This window comes from Balearica regulorum, chromosome Z (genome assembly GCF_011004875.1).
Source record: "Balearica regulorum gibbericeps isolate bBalReg1 chromosome Z, bBalReg1.pri, whole genome shotgun sequence".
Classification (NCBI taxonomy): Eukaryota; Metazoa; Chordata; class Aves; order Gruiformes; family Gruidae; genus Balearica; species Balearica regulorum.
In genome coordinates this window covers 28,875,532-28,897,184 of record NC_046220.1, presented here as the reverse complement: position 1 = coordinate 28,897,184, position 21,653 = coordinate 28,875,532, and the positions used below count along the sequence as shown (strand labels likewise).

At 42.2% G+C, this 21,653-nt stretch overlaps 1 long non-coding RNA gene across 1 annotated transcript; it reads left to right on the top strand.

Annotated features, from left to right (window-relative positions):
- Positions 1–13,739: 13,739 nt before the first annotated feature.
- Positions 13,740–20,950, top strand: LOC142599534 (uncharacterized). Its single transcript, XR_012833102.1, has 3 exons — positions 13,740–13,776; positions 14,869–17,332; positions 17,933–20,950. It is a non-coding gene; the product is annotated as an uncharacterized LOC142599534 (long non-coding RNA).
- The last annotated feature ends 703 nt before the right edge of the window (positions 20,951–21,653 follow it).

Here is a 21,653-nt window from a genome sequence, read left to right as displayed (position 1 = left end):
AGTTTTCTAACACTACAGAGTTTCCACATTGCAGTTATCTCCTACCTGATTGACTCAACGTATAGTCAGTAGAGCGCCATCTGTCTTAGTCATATAAACCCTTTATTTATTTAAAACTTTCACTTGAAAAATTGAGATCTTAACCTATAGGTTAATTTTTGTTTATCTTCCATTTCATATAAGCGCTAACATCTCATTATTGCTTAAGAATTCTTTTCCGTGGTCCAGCATTCATCACTGTTTACCAGAATCAGAAACAAAATACCATACTTTGCCATTTGATTAATGAGGGATCAAACATTTATTGGGTATTATGAATGCCAGGGTCCCAGTTGCTAGTAGCATTTGTTCTCCAGCTTGTATCTAGTAAATCAAAATCTCTTTATAATGACCCAATCCTCTGTAGAGTTTATTATTCTAACAACTAAACTGACATCTCTATCCATATACAGTTCTTACCTCTGGAGTCTATAGTAGTACCTTAGTATTATCTGAGCAGAACTTCATTTACACTTCTAAGATGTATTTAAGCCATGCCTTGATCTTTACTTAAAATCTGTATTTTACAGAATTGCTTTGCCAACTTTAAAGTAGTTTTATCTGAGCAATGTGTAAAATTGCAGCTGCCACTTCTTCACACCCCTATTACCTCTATGCTATTTGATTACATCTTTCATCTGTACTTCAAGCTCCATTGTTTTAGTGTGGTCGCCTCTTGCTTATTAAAGGATTCTTTTCAAACTTCTTCCTTCATTTCTTCATTTAAAGTTGCTTTTATTATTCATGTCAGCTTCAGTTCAGAAACTTATTACTTCCCATGTACTAGACTGCATCTGCTCAAAAGAGAATTTTTTTATGCAAGTCTTCCTAGTTAGTCAAGCATCCCTCAATCTTCCACACAAGTATCTTTCTATTTTAATTTGCTGTGGCAGTGGCGCATTCATTCCTCTTACTGACTTTTTAGGTTTCCAGGAGCAGCAGCTGAACTCTCTCTTTGGTCTTTCTCACTTCCTGTACTCAAATCCACAGATACTTGTCTACAGTTGAAGCCTATTTACTTCTGCCAAGAACTTAATAACTTAGTTTTCTTGCTTAGCTTTTGCTTCATGGTTTCTACTTCTAGTCCAGAACTAATTGACTAATTAAATAACAGTAATGTTATTGTCTGTGCAGCATTATCAGCTGTACGCAGCTTATACAACTTCTACTGAAGTATAGTTGGTTTGGTGACCAATGCTATTTTAAAGATTCCACTCAATATAGAGCAATACCAGCAACAGTAATAATAATTTGTTCCATTATGAACCTGAACTCAAACAAATCAAAGGTATGCTGGTAGTTCACTCATAAATTAGAAACTGCTGATCTAAAGCTTATAAATTGATCTTTGTTGAAATGCAGCATCATTTTGAACTACTAGGGGATTTTTTTTTCCTCCTCCCCTCACATGAGAAGTAAATTAAATTATGAGATTTATTTGTAAGAATAATTCAAGATGACAAAGACTGTTTCTTCAGTGAGTTTTTGGAAGAGTGTGAACAAATTTCTTAAAGCTTATTCCATGAACATGTCAACAAACAGATGAATGCCAATAAAATAATATAAATAAAAATGTGAAGGCTGATGAGGTAGAAGTTCACTTTTCTTAAATCTAATAATCAACTGTATACTCCATTGTATAAACAGGCACCTGTTGTCATAATTCAATGACTTCTTATTGAAAAAACCTATCATAAAAAGCCCCACAAGATATTCTGGGTTCTTTTCTATTGCAAAACTGAGCAGGCATCATGGTGTGTGAAAAATGCATGACAGAAAGCTAACTGTTTCTAACTTTTCTATACCGGGAGATAATCTTGCATTATTTGCCTGGCTGTGCCAGGCTGAGAAATACAGAGACAGACACACTGAGAGTTGTGAAAATGTGGTTTGACATACATCACTCCCTTATCTGCTCCGGATACGTTGACATGGGGGGGTGGGGTAGGTGGAATCCACCCAAAAAAGCCCTGTGAGAAAATGTTGGCAGCTTAAATAATTAGCATAGTAGGTTTCTCATGAGGCTCTTCTAGTACTGCTGCTGCTTACCCGAATCGCTTCCTGATTATTGTTGAGTGAGCTCATAGTTCAGTTGCCCCCATATGTACTTCTCTCTGTTTTCTGTTCTTGCCTGATGTAGTGGGTTGACCCTGGCTGGAGGCCAGGTGCCCACCAGAGCCGCTCTATCACTCCCCCTGCTTAACTAGACAGGGGAGAAAAGGAATAACGAAAGGCTTGTGGGTCGAGATAAGGACAGGGAGAGAATGTTCACCAATTATTGTCATGGGCAAAACAGACTGAACTTAGAGGAAAATTCATCTAATTTATTATCAAGCAAAACAGAGTAGAGGAATTAGAAATAAAATCAAATTTTAAAACATCTCCCCCCACCCCTCCCATCTCCCCAGGCTTAACTTCACTCCCAGCTTCAACCTCTGCCCCCCCCCCCCAGTGTTTTACACATGTGAACCTTGACACGTGTCAGGATTAGGAACGCCATTTGTACATTTTTTAGCCTTAGACATGGTGAAACATAAGAAGATAGAAAATTTAGCTGGAGGTGCAGCGTGAATGGGATGGGATTTTGGTGTTGTAAAGAATAAGAAATAGCTTTAGGAGAGACAGGGTCTATACAGATAAGAAATGTCCTCACAGAAGGAATAGCTGGCATTGGTAAGGAGTTTCAAGCATGGAGGAACTGCCAGTGGAAGGGAAGTGGAATAAGTACACAGACAAAATAAAAATGTGCTTGAAAAAAACCCAAAGGACTGTTAATAAAATACATACTGTGAAGGAACAAGTAAAGCATTACCAGTGAAACCCGGAAAGCAGGCTAAACCTCCGATTTCTTTTAATAGGAATATGAAGAAAAATAATATCGGAGTAGTTACAGCCTATGTAGGCTAAAGTAAAGAAAAAAAGAGGACAAGTGTGTTTGGAGATATTTAACTTTATGGACATCTAGTAAATAATCTTCTCATTTGTAATAACAGAGATTTAATATAATTTACACCAATATAGCTATCAATGGACTTCCATGGAATTGACTCAATGGAACTGAAATGTTTTGCTAAAGGAAAAATTAATAACAGACTAAAATGAAGCAGTTGCCAGTGACACAGAACAGTCATTAATGGACCTATGTGAGAAGAACAGGTGTATTATCTTGTGGTTTAGCCCCAGCCAGCAGCTAAGCACCACATGGCTGCTCACTCACGCCTCCACACCCTCTCCCCCTCAGTAGGATGAGAAGGAGAATCAGAAGACAAAGGTAAAACTTGTGGGTTGGGATGAGAAGTTTACTGAGACAGCAAAGGGAGAGGAAAATAACAACTACACTTACAAAAGAATACACAAAGCAGGTGATACACAAATGCAATTTGCTCACCACCAGGAGCCCGATGCCCAGCCTGTCCCAGAACAGTGACTCCTCCTTCATGGCCAGCTCACCCCCTTATATGCTGAGCATGACATCACAGTACTGAACATCCCTTTGGCTAGCTTGGGCCACCTATCCTGGCTGTGTCCCCTCCCAGCTTCTTATGAAACTTAACTCTGTCCCAGCCGAAAACCAGGACACTTTGCCAGATTTTAAATCATGCTAATGGTCCCAGTAAAGTATCCTGTCCCTAACAGTAGACAGTTAGGAAAAACTGCATGAGACAGAAGTACGGAATATTCTTTTTCTATGTATGTCTTCCCATTTCTCATCATGTATCCATGTAGACAAGAGACTACAGAATGCACTTATATGACTACGTTTAATAGTGACTGAAAGTAAAATTCTCCATGAATTTGTCTAATTTTGGGGGGAACATATTAATATTTTAGGTGTTTAGAATAAACTGCACAAATGAGCTCTACAATTTAATTATGTACAACAGATCTATTTCTAGATATTCTGAAGGCAAAAACCAGATCTGAATGTTGTTTCTAAGTGGAAGCTGAGTGACAGAAAAATCACTGAAACCCTTTCAGTTCCTCCTCATGCAAGGTCACACAATCATGACTGGTCCAAAAGCGACTAAGAATGGAGGAAGGACCAGACTACAGACACCTGATTACTGGCAGGAGGAGAAATGAGCAAAAAAATGTAACATTTGAGATAATAATGTGACTTTTCTGCCTTTAACAACCAGGCAAGAAGTTGTATGTGATATGGAATAGTTTACTACTTCTACACAGTTCTGAACATTAATTTTTTTCTGTGCTGCAGTTACTAGAAAATTTTTACAGTTACAATAAAATGTGTGTATTTCTGATCCTCTGTGAATTAAATTAAATTAAACTTGCTTTAAGGATTTGTTAAAGTGGCCTCTGGGCATCATAGATTGTGTGTCTGTATCTTGGTGATTAATAAAAGAATCATGGATAAGAGTAAGCTCTAATAATAAGCTGCAGAGTAAGAGACTAAGTATCTGGTAACATACTCAAGAGACAAGACCATGGAAAACCATCTCAATTTAAGGTATTGGAGAGCAACCAACATTACTGTATCAAACCATAATTTTTCAGACTTCAGATAATTGAAATTCTAGGTATAATTTTAAAGGAATGTTTGTAATAGTGAAACTTTACAGTCTTAATTAATTTCTTCAGCATATATTGCTTTGCTTAAACTTAGAGATGACAAGCATTAAGCTTGGAAAAGGATAGTGCTGTGTATTTGTGTAATGCTTTTGATATGATTAGCTATCCCCTTCTGTCATTAAAACCAAGGTTCAGGTTTTTTCTGCTGAATGATTTTATTTTTTTATAAAGAAGTTAGATCATGTCTAACAAACCAATGTGCTAGAGAAAACTATGTTATTGAAGTCCCTGCTAATGATCTTTTTATGATCAGCATAATAATGAAAATCCATATGTATGCAGAAGACAGTGCTTTGTAATAACACTTAGCAACTCAGAATGTGACAATTATGAAGTGTTTGCAATTGGTAAGATCGCATGCCAGAATGTTTTAAACAGTATATTTTATTATATTTTATTATATAAAACATGATGGTTTTACATGGAAATAAAACACGAATTTTTGGACCAAATGAAAAAAGAATACTTCATAATCTAGGGGTTTTCATATTTTTCTTTTAAATAGCAGAAATGTACCAGATTTTTTTTTTTAAATTAAAACCTGTAGAAAAGTGACTGAACAAGCTACTTTATCGTAAAATCTTTTTCTTAACTTTGCTGGAATACAAGGATATCACCTGATCTGCGTGATCGCAGCAAACAGTTCAGTGGTAGCTGCAAAGGTTCCTTAACAGGTAATTGATACTGTACACTTCCCCACTGCCACTCATGTGGCATTTCTAACTTCCTGTTAAAACTACAGGGTTTAGCATATCCCAAATTGAAAAGGAAATAAAAATTTGGCTATTAGAGGATCTTTCTAAAATATAGGCATTAGAGGATCTTTCTAAAATATAGGCATGAGAATTTCTAAATAATTCATGTAAGTGTTTCCTTGGTTTGGATCAGTTAGTTTAGAGCTCCTTTTTGCAGAAAGTTCAATGGCAAATTGTAAAACAAAAACATTTTGAAAATTTATGTACCGTGTTTTGTATTCAATCCTCTGACGGCTACAACACCTAATTTGGGGGAAAAAGCAAAAGCCTTAAGACCCTTTATATTGCAGAGAGCTGGATACAATAGCCATGAGAGGTAAAGCTTCCACTGGAAATCCTTTCCTAGCCTTTAATTGATAAGCACAGATGCTACAATTTTAGAAAGGTCTCCTCCAGTGCCCCTCTGTGAATAACACTGGTGTTGAACAGAACCTCCCACAAATCATGCTAGCAAAGAAACATATTGATGTGCTATGAGAAAGGGCAGTAATAAACATCCTATTTCTACTTCCCCCAAACTGCTATGGGCATCAACAACAAAGAAGAATATTTTTATTATTTCTTCACTGTTCGTTTATTTATTTAACAGATTAATCTATGAACACTTACTTCGTGATCAACAATTCCCTTCTACCCATTTGCCTGTGATATCTCATTTACATGTCTGGGGTATTTTTGTTCTTTCCTCTCTTAAAGCACTTACCAGAAAAAGAAACTAAAATTGCACAGAATATGAAGAAGACACGTATTGCAGATGACCAGGTGCCAGTTAGATTTCCCCATAAGATTCTTAGACTTTGCTGGTACAGGTATGCCATTCTGTTTGCAGGTTGATGTCTGTGAAATATGCCTGCCTCTCAGCAGGCTGGCAGCTGTGGAGATAAAAGGTATTTGGGTCCCCACAAAAAACTAATAATCTTTAGAAAAAAATTACTCTTCCAAAAGCTAAGTAGAGTTTTGCACTTCAGAACATTGCAACTTCTTGCCACTTGGCAACATCGCAGCCAGAGCTACTGTTGTAGTTGTCTGATTACTTGCTACTTATTTAACAAGACACTAAGGGTAAGAGACTTTTTTGGTACCTTTTTAATATGCTTCATGTTTTTGTGTTTTGAATTCGAATGCAGTTTTTTAAAAGGATACTATTAAAAAGATATTTTATGCTGCTACATTATACTGACATCTAAAGGGCTCTTCTTTCTTTGGCATGTGCAATTCTTTAAGGTAATGCAGCAAGGAGCTCCTTGCTATAAAGAAAAACTCAAGTCCTGACTTAAAAAAAACCAAACCACCAAACAAACTTGTAGCTATCGTATAGCCAATACAAAGCACTGGATTAATTTTCAGAGGTGTTAGAACTTCATGCACAAAAAATCATTATTGTATATGAAGCACATTATGAATTTGGACTTTATATTCCTTTCCACTTTCTCGTTTCTAAGAGGAAACTTCCATGCAGGAAATAAAGAGCAAGAAGAGAAGCACAAATGGGAGCAAAATATGAAGTAATTGCAGTATGTTCTTCCTTTTCAGCTTCTGTTCTCCAAAGCTAGGGTCCACAGGTGTATGGAGTTGCATTGAAGTGCTGGGAATGCAAGAAGGCGGCTAACTTCACACTGGCAGCCTCAAGTATGATTGCATTTAGACCACCAGGGATCTCACGGCAAATTACTAAGATCACAATCACTGCTTACAGAAACATACACTCCTCAGAAACATCAAAATCCTCTTATTTTCTAGCCCATCACCTTTTCTGCACCCTTATTCTCATTTCAAATGTAGCCACACTCGAAGAGCACATAGTAAGTGGACACGAGAGGAAGTACAGGAGATCCTCAGACAGCTAAACACAGCACCAGGGATTACCTGGTAGAGAGGAGGCCATGTTCTACTTTCCTTGTGTCATGGCATTTGATATGTATTGCCTGCAATTCAAGTTACTTACTCAGTCTGAAAGCCTGTTTGTATTCAACACAGGCTCTGAATTGCTCACCTTACACAAAGAAGTAAAGACTGCTGTCCCTATATGTAAGGACTGGGTTGCTTTGAGCTGGTGAATACAAACAGCTGGCTACTCTGGTTCGTGTCTGAGTTCCATAGGAACAGCTGTTTTCTCTTTGCCTCACAGGGCTGTGTTCAGAGACCATTTCAGGAAATGGTTTTTGCATTTTCCAGAACAGAGGAGAACTGCAACTTAGACCTACAATTTAATTTAGAATAATTCACATAAAGCATATGATTTAGCTAAACAAAGAAAAATTTTTTTTGCATATCACCAGTTTATTTTCTCAGTCAAAATTTACTGGGGCACAAAATTTATTCCAAGCCAGATATAAAAAATTAGTTTACAGTCATTCTGGAGAAGCCAAGTATATTCTTCTTTCAGCCTCCTGTACTACATAAATACATTGTTTATAATATCTCTTCAGGCACTCACCAAAAGCTCAGATACAAAACTTTCACCTTGATTCTACAACCTGTAAGAATTTAGCAAAGTACTAAAGGTCAAGCATGTCTTTAAGTACTTTAATGAAAAGGACTGGACATGATGTGGCTTTTGAATGGGACTTTACTGAACAAATAAATTCATAATTAAATGTTCTCCTTCACAAAGTAAGTATTGCAAATTTTAATTATCAAATGACAAATGTAAATATGCATTTACAACTATCAGTCAAAAAAATCCTTTTTCTACAAGCTTATGGAAGAAAATGAGCTATATTAGTTAAATGAAAAAGAACCCCAGTTAAGAGTAAGACACTGACCTGAATTCATGCAAATACCAGTTTGTAATTTTTAAATATTAATGGTAATCTTGCTATTTCTTTAGCTTTATTATGCACCAGAATAAGCTTTGGTATTGCTGGCTGTAACTACCTTTCACTGAGAATTACAGAACCTCTGAAAATTTGATTGGAAGGGACTGATGAAGATCATTTAATCCAATCTCCCATTCAAGGCAGGATTATCACCAATAATAAGGCGATAATCTTATGTCAGTTATGAATTTGTCTAGCTGAGTCGTGGAAATTCCCACAGATGGAGATGCAACAAACTCTTGACCCACCTGTTCCAGGTCTTACCCTTTTGGTACAATAGTTTTTCCTAACATTCAATTTGAACTGTCCAAGCAGCAAATTGTGGGTGTTGCTATACCGTCTTATTATTCTGTCCACTACCAAAAAGTGGTAGTGACTCTATTACCTTTGTAATTAACCTTCAAGTAGCTGTAGGTTGCTAGTAGATTTTCCCTTTGTCTTCACTTTGCTAGACTAAAAAAGGCCAGTTCTTTTTTTTCCTCCTTGTAAGTCATGTGGGCTAGCTCCTAAATATAATTAGTACCCTCTTAGACTTACTCCAGCATCTTAAATATTCTATTTGAACTGGGTAGCCAAAAATGGACCAGCATTGGCAGTCTCACCAGCATGGCGGAATGGAATAATTACTTCCTCAGTATCCTAGGCCACCCTCACGTACTCCTTGCCGAACTTCACAATGTTGCTGTTGACCTAATCCTCAAGTTTATCAAGGTCTGTCTGTATTGAAACCTCTGCCATAACATGTGTCAACTATGCTCCCATAATTCAGTACCATCCACAGATTTGCTAAGAGTGCATTCTACCTCATTATGGGATGGTTATGGGATGGTTGCTGACAGAATGTGGTGCACAGATTATTTTTTTCCTCTCTGCTTCCAGTTGCAGGCAGTGACACTGGGAGAAACAGATGGACCCAGTCTATCAATACACGGCCCCATGGCTGGTGTCACCACCACAATTTTGGATATTTTGACAATGGGATGGCCTACACAGCACCAGGCTTGGTGGCATCAGATGCAATTCAGCTTTCTCAAAGAGGAAAGAGGGTCTTTACCCAGGAGCTTGTAGGGCTCACTGACAGAGCTTTAAACTAGGCTTGAAGGGGAGGAGGATAATATCAGGCTTGCCTGCAACAAGCTGTGGGATCACACACCATGGTCAGAGAGATAGGGTGCGGGTGAGGGCCCTTAGCCTGTTGCTCAGAGATGTGCTGGGCACACTGCAGCACATTTGTAGTCTAGCGGAGATGAGCCAGGGGCTCCTGAGGTAATAGGAACCAACATGGAAACACCCGTAAAGTACCTCAAAGGAATTCCAGTCACTCCAGCCAGTCAGTCAAGCCTCATTAGGGGGCTGACTGAAATGCCTCTATGCAAACACATGAAGGATGGAGAATAAACAAGAGAAGTTAGAGATGTGCGCATGCCTGCAGGGCTATGATCTCACTGGCATCATGGAGATGTGGTGGGATGGCTTCTATGACTGCAGTGTTGGGATGGAAGGATACAGGCTCTTTAGGAAGGACAGGCAGGGGAAATGAGGGGATATCACCTTCTGTGTTAATCACCAACTGGAGTGCATGGAGCTCCACCTGGGGATGGGTGAGGAGCTGAGCAAGAGCTTACGGGTCAGGACTACAGGGAAGGCAGGGACAGGGGACATTATAGTGGGGGTCTGCTACAGGTCACCTGACCAAAAAGACAGAGCAGATGAGGCCTTCTATAGACAGATAGGAGCAGCCTCACGTTCACAAGCCCTGGTCCTCATGGGGGACTTCAACCACCCTGACATCTGTTGGAGGGGCAACACAGCAGGGCACAAGGAATCCAGGAAGTTCCTGGAATGCATTGATGATAACTTTCTCCTCCAAGTGACAGAGAAGCCAACAAGGAGAGGTACCATGGTGGCCCTTGTTCTTCAGCAACAAGGAGGGGCTGGTGGGGAATGTGAAGCTCAAGGGCAGCCCAGCCTGCAGTGACCATGAAATGGTGGAGTTCAAGATCCTCAGGGCAGTAAGGAGGGCACACAGCAAGCTCACTACCCTGGACTTCAGGAGAGCAGACTGTGGCCTTTTCAGGGATCTGCTTGGTAGAATATCATGTGACAAAGCCCTGGAAGGAAGAGGGGCCCAAGAGAGCTGGTTACTATTCAGGGATCACCTCCTCCAAGCTCAGGAGCGATGCATCCCAACAAAGAAAAAGTCAGGCAAAATCACCGAGAGGCCTGCATGGATGAACAAGGAGCTCCTGGACAAAGCAGGGAAGCAAGGACAGGTAGCCTGGGAGGAATACAGAGAAACTGTCCAAGCAGCCAGGGAGCAGGTTAGGAAAGCCAAAGCCCTGATAGAATTAAATCTGGCGAGGGATGTCAAGGGCAACAAGAAAAGCTTCTATAGGTATGTTAGTGAGAAAAGGAGGATGAGGGAAATTGTGGGCCCCCTCCAGAATGAAACGGGTGACCTGGTTACCCAAGATATGGAGAAGTCTGAGGTACTCAATGACTTCTTTGCCTCAGTCATCACCAGCAAGGGATCTAGCCACACTGCCCAGGTCACAGAAGGCAAAGGCAGGGACTGGGAGAATGCAGAACTGCCCACTGTAGGAGAAGATCAGGTTCAAGAATATCTAAGGAACCTGAAGGTGCACAAGTCCATGGGATCTGATGAGATGCATCCACAGATCCTGAGGGAACTGGTGGATGAAGTCGCTAAGCCACTCTTCATGACATTTGAGAAGTTGTAGCAGTCCGGTGAAGTTCCCACTGACTGGAAAAGGGGAAACATAACGCCCATTTTTAAGAAGGGAAAAAAGGAAGACGTGGGGATCTACAGGCCATTCAGTCTCACCTCTGTGCATGCCCAGCAAGATAAAGGAGCAGATTCTCCTGGAAACTATGCTAGGGCACATGGAAAATAAGGAGGTGATTCGTTTTGCCTGATTGGTGAAGCCAACATGGCTTCACTAAGGGGATATCCTGCCTGCCAAACTCGGTGACATTCTACAATGGGGTTACAGCATTGGTGGATAAGGGAAGAACAACTGATGTCATCTATCTGGACTTGTGCAAAGCATTTGACACTGTCCTGCATGACATCCTTGTCTCTAAATTGGAGAGACATGGATTTGACAGATGGACCACTTGGTGGATAAGGAATTGGCTGCACGATTGCACTCAAAGAGTTGTGGTCAATGGCTTGATGTGACGAGTAGCATTCCTTAGGGGTCGGTACTGGGATCGGCACTGTTCAACATCTTTGTCGGCAATATGAACAGTTGGATCGAGTGCACCCTCAGCAAGTTTGCTGACAACACCAAGCTGTGTGGTGTAGTCAACACACTGGAGGGAAGGGATTTCTCTGGGTGGTATTCTTAAAACACCTTTTTGTAACCTTGAACAAGACTTGAAGCACATTCAGGAGACATAATAATATGAACACACTGGCTTGAACATCCCAGGGATACTCACAGTTTTCAAAAGCTGCTGTGACTGGCCTGAAGGGAAAAAGGAGGGTGAAAGAGCAGGAGAAAGTATGCCCCTCTGTCTTCCCTGTAGATTGAGTGCGATTATTGATCAAAGAGATGTCCAAGGTACAGGCATGACAGTAAAGCCCCATACAAACACCAAATTAAGCTCATAACCATTGATGTTATCATATCATATGCTGATATTACACAGTACAGCAACACGAGAACCTGGACCCCTCTCCCAGAGGTGATAAACAGCAGCATTGCAAGGAACGTCTACAGCAAGTAGGGGTTTAGATACCACAGCCACGTGACCAAATAAAACACCATTGTGACCACTGGCTGTTTAAAATAATACAATAAATACTTATAACAACTTTATTTTACACGCTCAGGGTAGATGTGTCATTATCTCAACCCTTCATGCCCCACATTGGGCGCCAAAAAAGGACTGTCGTGGTTTAGCCCCAGCTGGCAGCTGAGCACCTCACAGCCGCTCGCTCACTCACCCCCTCTCCCCTGGTGGGATGGGAGGTGAATGGGAAGGAAAAAGCAACCTCGTGGGTTGGGATAATGATAGTTTACTGGGATAGCAAAGGGAGATGGGGAAAAAAAAACCTTAACAAAAAAACCCAAAACCAGTACTTAACAGAATATACAAATATACACAATGCAGTTTCTCACCCAATGACTGTACAACTCAGACTGCATGCTCAGTCCCATCCCGAAGCCAGACCATCCCCAAGCCACACATCCTGGGGCTGTGTTGCCCCTCCTCGACTAGCCCCCCGTTTTGTACTAAGCATGATGTCACATGGTATGGAATACCCTCTTTGGCTAGTTTGGGTCACCTGTCCTGTCTGTGTCCCCTTCCAACTTCTTGTGCACACCCAGCCATCCCACTGGCAGGGGGGTGTCAGAAGCAGAAAAGGTCTTGATTCTGTCTAAGCACTGTTCAACAACAACAGGTTCACATAACAAAAACACCTCTATATTATTGTGGTGGGTTGACCCCGCGTGGGGGCCAGGTGCCCACCAGAGCCGCTCTATCACTCCCCCTCCTTAACTAGACAGGGGAGAAAAAGTATAACAAAACACTTGTGGGTTGAGATAAGGACAGGGAGAGATCACTCACTAATTATTGTCACGAGCAAAACAGACTGACCTTAGAGAGGAAATTCATCTCATTTATTACTAAGCAAAACAGAGTAGAGGAATGAGAAATGAAATCAAATCTTAAAGCACCTCCCCCCATCCCTCCCATCTTCCCGGGCTTAACTTCACTCCTGGCTTTAACCTCTGCTCCCCGCTCAGTGGCACAGGGGGACAGGGAATGGGGGTTACGGTCAGTTCATCACACGTTGTTTCTGCTGCTTCCTCATCTTTGGGGGAGGACTCCTCTCATCGTTCCCCTGCTCCAGCATGGAGTCCCTCTCATGGGAGACATTCCTTCACAAACTTCTCCAATGTGAGTCTCTCCCATGGGGTGCAGTTCTTCATGAATTGCTCCAGCGTGGGTCCCTTCCATGGGGTGCAGACCTTCAGGAGCAGACTGCTACAACATGGGTCCCCCATGGGGTCACAAGTCCTGCCAGCAAACCTGCTCTGGTGTGGGCTCCTCTCTCCATGGGTCCACAGGTCCTGCCAGGAACTTGCTCTAGCCTGGGCTTCCCACGGGCCACAGCCTCCTTCAGGTGCCTCCACCTGCTCCGGCATGGGGACTTCCATGGGCTACAGGTGGAATCTCTACACCCCCTCATCCTTCCTCCATGGGCTGCAGGGGGACAGCCTGCTTCACCATGGTCTTCACCATGGGCTGCAGGGGGATCTCTGCTCCGGCGCCTGGAGCACCTCCTCCCCCTCCTTCTGCACTGACCTTGGTGTCTGCAGAGTTTCTTACATCTTCTCACAGCTCTCTCCGGCTGCAACAGCTCTGTTTTGTTTTCCTTCTTAAATATGTTATCACAGAGGCGCTGATTGGCTTGGCCTTGGCCAGCGGCAGGTCCACCTTGGAGCCGGCTGGCATTGGCTCTATTAGACACAGGGGATGCTTCTAGCAGCTTATCAACACTGTTTCCAGCACAAATCCAAAACATAGCCCCTGTGTTGGTTTTGTGTGGCAAGGTTTTGGTAGCGGGGGGGCTACAGGGGTGGCTTCTGTGAGAAGCTGCTAGAAGCTTCCCCTGTGTCTGACAGAGCCAATGCCAGCCGGCTCCAAGACGGACCCGCCGCTGGCCAAGGCCAAGCCAATCAGCACCTCTGTGATAACATATTTAAGAAAGAGAAAAACAGTTAGAGAGCGCTTTTGCAGCCAGAGAGAGGAGTGAGAAGATGTAAGAACATCTGCATACACCAAGGTCAGTGAAGAAGGAGTGGGAGGAGGTGCTCCAGGCGCCGGAGCAGAGATCCCCCTGCAGCCCGTGGTGAAGACCATGGTGAAGCAGGCTGTCCCCCTGCAGCCCATGGAGGGAGGATGAGGGGGTGTAGCGATTCCACCTGCAGCCCGTGGAGGACCCCACGCCAGAGCAGGTGGAGACACCTGAAGGAGGCTGTGGCCCCGTGGGAAGCCCGCACTGGAGCAAGCTCCTGGCAGGACCTGTGGATCCATGGAGAGAGGAGCCCACGCCAGAGCAGGTTTGCTGGCAGGACTTGTGACCCCATGGGGGACCCATGTTGTAGCAGTTTGCTCCTGAAGGTCTGCACCCCATGGAGGAGACTCACGTTGGAGAAGGCCGTGAAGGACTGTCTCCCGTGAGAGGGACCCCACGCTGGAGCGGGGGAACAATGAGTCCTCCCCCTGAGGATGAAGAAGCGGCAGAAACACCGCGTGATGAACTGACCGTAACCCCCACTCCCCGTCCCCCTGTGCCGCTGAGGGGGGCGGAGGTTGAAGCCGGGAGTGAAGTTGGGCCCGGGAAGATGGGAGGGGTGGGGAGAGGTGTTTTTAAGATTTGGTTTTATTTCTCATTCCTCTACTCTGTTTTGCTTAGTAATAAATAAGATGAATTCCCTCTCTAAGTTCGGTCTGGTTTGTTCGTGATGATAATTAGAGAATGATCTCTCCCTGTCCTTATCTCGACCCGTAAGTTTTTTTTTCATTGTACTTTTTCTCCCCTGTCTAATGAAAGAGGGGAGTGATAGAGCGGCTCTGGTGGGCACCTGGCCCTCAGCCAGGGTCAACTCACCACAGCCCCATACTAGCTACTGTGAAGAAAATTAACCCTCTCAGCTGAAACCAGGACAGGATGTTATGAGAGACAGTGTCAAAAGCCTCATGAAGTCAAGGTAGACAATGTCCACTGCTCTCCCTTCATCCACCCAGACAGTCGTGCCATCATGGAAGGCTATCAGATTGGTCAGCATGATTTCCCCTCATTGAATCCATGCTGATGACCTCCAATAACCTTCTTTTCTTCCACATGCTTATTGATGACCCACAGAATGAGCTGTTCCATCACCTTTCCAGGGATAGAGGTGAGGCTGACTGGCAGGTAGTTTCCTGGGTCCTCCTTCTTGACCTTTTTGGAGAGCAGAGTGATGTTGGCTTACCTCCAGTCCTCAGGCACCTCTCCTGTTCTCCATGATCTTTCAAAAATGATGGAGAGCGATCTAGCAATATCTGCCAGCTCCCTGAGCACTTGTGGGTGCATCTCATCAGGGCCCATGGATTTGTGGGTGTTGAGTTTGGCTAAATGTTCTCTAAAACCCTATTTTCCTCAACCAAGGAAAGGTCTTCCTTTCTCCAGACTTTCTCTCCTGCCTCCAGGGTCTGGGATTCCTGAGGGCTGGCCTTAGCAGTAAAGACCAAAGCAACGAAGGCATTCAGTAACTCCACCTTCTCTGTATCCTCTGTACATTTTCGCTAGTCTTCCTTTTGCTGCTGATGTACTTGAAAAAGCCCTTCTTGTTGTCTTTGACATTCCTTGCCAGATTTAATTCCAAGTAGGATAACCTTCCTTATTACATCCCTTCATACTCTGACTACATTCCTATATTCCTTCCAAGTGGCCAGTCCCGTTTTCCACATATTGTAAACTTCTTTCTTCCCTTTGAGTTTTTCCAGGAGCTCCTTGCTCATTCACACAGGTCTCCTGCCTCCTTTGCTTGATTTCCTGCTCTTCAGGATGCACCGATCTTGAGCTAAGAGGAAGTGGTGCTTGAATGGTAGTCATTTTAAACTAAAAGAGGGTAGATTTACATTAGATATAAGGAAAAAAAAAATCTTTACTGTGAGTGTGGTGAGACAGTGGAACAGATTGCCCAGAGAGGCTGTAGATGGAAGTGTTCAAGGCCAGGTTGGATGGAGCTTTGGGCAACCTGGACTAGTGGAGGATGTGCCTCCCCATGGCAGGGGGGTTGGAACTAGATGATCTTTAAGGTCTCTTCTAACCCAAACCATTCTATGATTCTCTGATATATACTGCTGCTGCTGCTAACAGTATTTGCCCCAGCACTGACTTCTGACTCAGCTTGTTGCCAGCTGCTAATCAGGTATTACTGTATTGGTTATTACCTTTGAACTGGGTGCTACAGCCCATTTTTATCACATACGACATTCTGCTCATCCAGGTCATACTTTCAAATGAGAATGCTGTGAAAGATGGTGCCAACAACTTCGCTAACATCAAGGCATATGACATCCATTGCTTTCTGCTCAGATGTTTCATTACTGATGGCAACCAAGTTGGTCAAGCATGATTTAACCTTAGCATATGTGTTGAATGCTCATGATTACCTTCTTGTCTTTCACATGTGTAGAAATGGATTACATGAAGACATGCTCCATAACCCTTCTAGAAACTAAGATGAGGCTAAGTGGCCTATAGGCCCAATATCTTCCTTTTTCATTTTTCCTAAAGATGGGTATAGCAATAGCTTTTTTTCCATTTGTCAGGGACCTCCTGTGATTTCCCTAACTTTTATTCAATGGTGGACAATGACTTCATAGACACATCAGATTACTCTGTCAGCAACCTCACCTGCATCCTACCTGGTCCCAATACATTTAACTTCTATAAAAGATCTGTTGTTTCCTAACTGTTAGCTGTCACTCTCCTTCCCAAACATTGGTAATGCACGCAGAAATCAAGAGCAAGGTTGCCCCTGAAGTCTTTGGCAAAAATGGCATTGGGTACTTCAGTGGTTTTTTGTTGTCCATCATAAAGTGGTCTCCATGTTTAAAACCAGATCAGTTTTCTCTGAACCACCTTTCATGATTAGGGTATTTGTAGAATCCTCTTTACTTCGCTAGTCATTTCTTGTTCAGTTGGCTTTCCTGATTTTGTTCCCAAGTGCTTTTGTGATCTTCCCTACTTGGCTGTCTATTTTCCCACATCTTTTTTGCATTTCAGTTAATTAAGAAGTTCTTAACTCAGTCAAGCAGGCTTTCTGTCAAAATTCCCAGTCTTCCTGTACAATATAGTTGTTCCTTCTCGAGCTTTCAGTAAGTACAATCAATCTGATCTGACCACTCTTCCTCTTAGGACAGCTTCCTAAAGGAAAGACTTTGCCTAGCAATTTCCTAAGCAACCTAAAGTCTGCTCTTTTGAAGTCCTAATTCTACTGCTTGCCTTCCTCTGAAACTGAAATTCAATCATCTCATTATGGCAACACAAGCTGCCTTTTATGGCTACTTTTGCCACCAACTCTTCCCTGCTAGTGTGCAGTGTCAGGCAGAGGATGACCCATTTTTTGTCCCTCTAGCATTTCCATTAGGAAACCGCCAGTAATACAGTTTAGGAACTTCGTGGATTGCTTGTGCAAAGAGTTGTCATTCTGACAGATGTCTGGATAGCTAAATCTGCCACGAGAACAAAGAGGATTAGCAGAGTTGGGTTAGTTGCTTCTGCACTTCCTCCTAGGTGGTCTGTAACAGATCCCAACCACATTTTTGGTATTACGTCCCCCTCTAAGCTTGACCCAGACACCCTAAGCAGACATGCCTTCAGTTTCAAACTGGAGTGATGTGAAGATACTTAGCTCCTTCACACAGAGCATGAAACTCTCTCCTCGTCTTCCCTCCCTCTCCTTCCTAAACAGCAATCCATTATTCACTGTGAAAGCAGTGAATGTGTTGTAGTGTTATGTGGAGAACCTCTGAGGGTGCAGGCTGGCAATGGCAGCACTAGTGCCAGCCAGTGGTTAGGTGCTTGCAGAAATCTGAATACACCAATCAAGATTGCGTATCGTCTACCCTATCTCCTGACTGAAGTTGTCCGTCACCCCAGGAAGACACCTGGAAAACACCTCAAGACACAGTCCAGAGGGAGAATGGGGACATGTCACAAGCACCTGAGATGGAACAGAGGGGACACCCAGTCCTGCCTCAAATGATGCACTGCACTGCCTCCTTGGCCTGCCTCATCCTGCCCTGGCCCATGCCATCCCATAAGACAGGGAAGTCATTTAATTAGTAGCACTGCGCACCTATCTGTGACTGAATTATCCAAGTCCACTTAGCCTCCACACTTCTAATTTGGTGTTAAGTCACAACACCATACACCCCCCACCTCCCACCCCCTGATGAATTTAACTGAAAGCTCTCCTTATCAAGTTAGCAAGTGTTCACATTGACATTAACCAGTAAGAAGAACACACGTGAACTGTATGCGTCTGTGCCAAAATCCTTACCTCTGACTACCAGCCTCATTCATGTCTTTAAACTTCAACAGCTACAACAAAGCACTGCTACACAAAGTAGCACATTCAGTTTATATAACAAAGAAAAACAGCAAGAAACAAACAATGAAGTATTTCAATTAAATGCCAGCAGTATGAAAAAAATGATCACAGAAAAGTATTTTGAATCTAGCTGCAAAGATCAACTACCATAACACTGGAAGCAAATGAAGAAAAGACTTGATACGCAAGGATACACAACTGCTCTATTCAGTCCAGGGCACTTGCACAGAAGCATGGAGCATTTAGGTATTAAAAGTACAATGGGATTTTTTTTAAAAAGGGAGAATTATCAAATGCTAGCTTAGTCATAAACTATTAGATCAGATTTTCTAGGGCAATAGGTCATCAAAAGTCTTATTGAATCTGGAGGCCGGTGACTGAGAAATTTGTTTTCAAAACTTGATTTCTGGCATTCAAGCTTATAATTCTGGGAAGTTGAAACTGCAGGAATTAGTAATTTTTTTGAATTTAACTTTATGTTGTAATAGCTGTCTACTAGAAGCTAGAAACAGCGTATTTTAAATCTGAAGAAACTCCCTTGAAAATTGTGACTTATGACAATTCATACAAAAACCTTTTTCTAATTCTACAGAAAAAAAAGGCCACATGTTCAACACAGAAAACAACGGTTGGACAGACTGCAGGAAAGGATGGGAACCGGTTGAAATGTATTAGAGGAACTGTTAAGGCTTTTGTCTTTTCTTGTATATTTATTGCATGTTTCTGAAAAGGAGAAAACAGCAAACAAGGAACTCCTGTTACAAAATACTAATTAACAGTTTTAGAAAACTAATCTGCAGGAAAACTACAGAGACTTTGCATTTAACTCACCTACTGGCAATTGGATATTGCTCTGGATTTAAATGGAGAATAGTCCAACACAGAAGTTATCAGTTTTGAGATCAGACATACACTTCAAAACGTCCTTCTTTTCCCGTGTACATACAAGTGGTACAATGACCTACCCTAAATCAATACATTGTAACCCTGAGTCTTTAGCTGCAGGAGTCCATACTACTTAACCTCCACCACCCTTCCACTGTAACATCTAGATCTCATCCCTGCCCTACTAAGTATTTTCCCCTCAATCCTAGACTTCCTGCCCTGCCCTATATTCCCTTCATAAATTTTAGCCATACTACTCTCAAAAAAGTCCTTCCATTCTTTTATCTTGTGTTAATTGTCCTTAGTTCCTGTATTCCCCACCTGCAAGGACTCCCTCCAGAAGAGGATGCCTTTTCCCATATTTGTACCTTGCTTATATTGGCAGTCCTTAGCCTGCCCTGTAGAGAGGAAGCTCTCTCCTGCCCATGAGTTCAGTGCAGTTACCATAGCACATCCTGTGATCCCACTTGGCATGAGTAAGAAAACTACCCCTGTGCTACCAGCAATTGAGCCACTGCCTGGACACAGTTAACACTTGATAGCGCTCGGCTCCTCAGCAGAAGGGAGAGGTTTTAAGGGCAGAAGAGAGAGGGAAGACAGGAATGGAGGAATGGAAGGTCAGAAAAGAAGGAAGGTTTGATGAGATTTGCTTAGGGATTTAATTCTGACTGGATACATTCGTTCAAGTTCATGCATGTCCCCTATATGCAAAAAGTTCTGTGACTGCAGTTGGGAAAAAGGATTCAAGGCAAAAGAAATGCAGACTGATAGCTGTATCTTTGTACACCTATTTTTCATTTTATCTTTCATTACAGTCATTGCCTCATGCTTTCATAGAAGATAAGCCTCATGATACTTTTGAGATACATTAAATATTCAGGAACATTATGGACAGTCCTTTGCCAGAGAAGCAAGGAGAAACATCTCACTGAGATAATGCTGGGCACTGAGATGAGCTATCCAGAAGGGGTCCTTTTTCCATCCAGACTGAATTTCACTCACATGGGATTTCCTTCTTATGTTATACTGGTCCAGCAAAAAAAAAACATTTGGGGAAAAATCAGTGTTAATGCTATTAAAGCATGACAAAAAGGCAAGTGCTACCTTTATAACTTAAAATGTAAATTTAGATTTCTCTAGAGTTGATTGTGGGCTAGTTTTAACAGCTCTTCCTTTCAGGCTTTGCTCCACTTTTCTAAATAAGCTGAACCATGAAGGCAGGCCACCACTGCATAACAACAGTTACCAGGCTTGTAAGCAGAAAACACGACTAATACAGACTGTGTCATAACAGGCATTACAGTACCCAGGCAATTCTGTATACTCAACATGCTTCTTTCTTAGCCTTCTGCATCTCTTTGTCCCCCAGGTGTGACTTGGCTCCACATACTGAGGATGTCAGGCACCTCGGATGAGGACACATAGTATGTAGCTCTTCTCTTTGAGGTCCCTTCTTTACCAATGCCACCTGTAGTACCACCAGCATCTTCTTCTTCTGAGCCCCTCAGAACTCAGGAGCAGGTTGCTGTTTATTGACCTCTGTGGCTTCTCTGTCAGAGAAAGGCACAAGGAACCTGGTCCCAGACCTCTGAGGCAATCAGAGAAGGGAAAAGCTGGTAAATGAGGTATGCAATATGCACACCATGTTGAAGAAGGGAGAGTGAATGATGCATGGAGGTGGAGAAAGAAGAAGGAGGACCAAAGACATAAGCTTCAACACCACCTACTCAGCTTTCCTGCAGGCAAAAGAGGCAACAACAGTGGGGATTTGCCTCTCATACCAACCCAAAAAAGATGTTTCAAGTCTGTATGTTAGCAACTATTGATGGTGCATTATATTGGCTTATATTGTAGGAATAAATTATTTTTTAGGATGTTATTTTTTCCTTTTTTTGTTAGCCAAGCTTTCATTAGGAAATACAAACTTCTAATCATGTTTTAAAAATATATTTTGAAATTTGCATCATTAATGATATACATTAGAATCTGACATTACTCAGAAGTTTATCAGAGGCAGACATTCATCTGACAAAATAAAGATGTAAAATTGAAATTGTGAATGAGTGTGAAGTATGATCTGAAAAACAGTTCTACTACATCACTTACAGTCAATATACTTTTGCTTTGCGCCCAGCCACAGAGTAAAGTTATGTAAGAGATTCTCTCACTTTCCTCCTAAATGTCTTCTGCTACATGATCTCTTACATAGGAAGAAGTAGGCATTACAATATTAATTTCAATGTTGCAGATAATTGCTAAAAGGTTGACAGCTTCATTTTCTATCAAAAAGTACTACATTCAAATACATGGACTGGTATTTTCCCCTGACACTAAAAGATTACAAAGACATTGCAATTTTAAAACCTTTCTGTGAGGTACTTTTTTGGAATAAAATTATACATAAACCAGTATATTTTGAA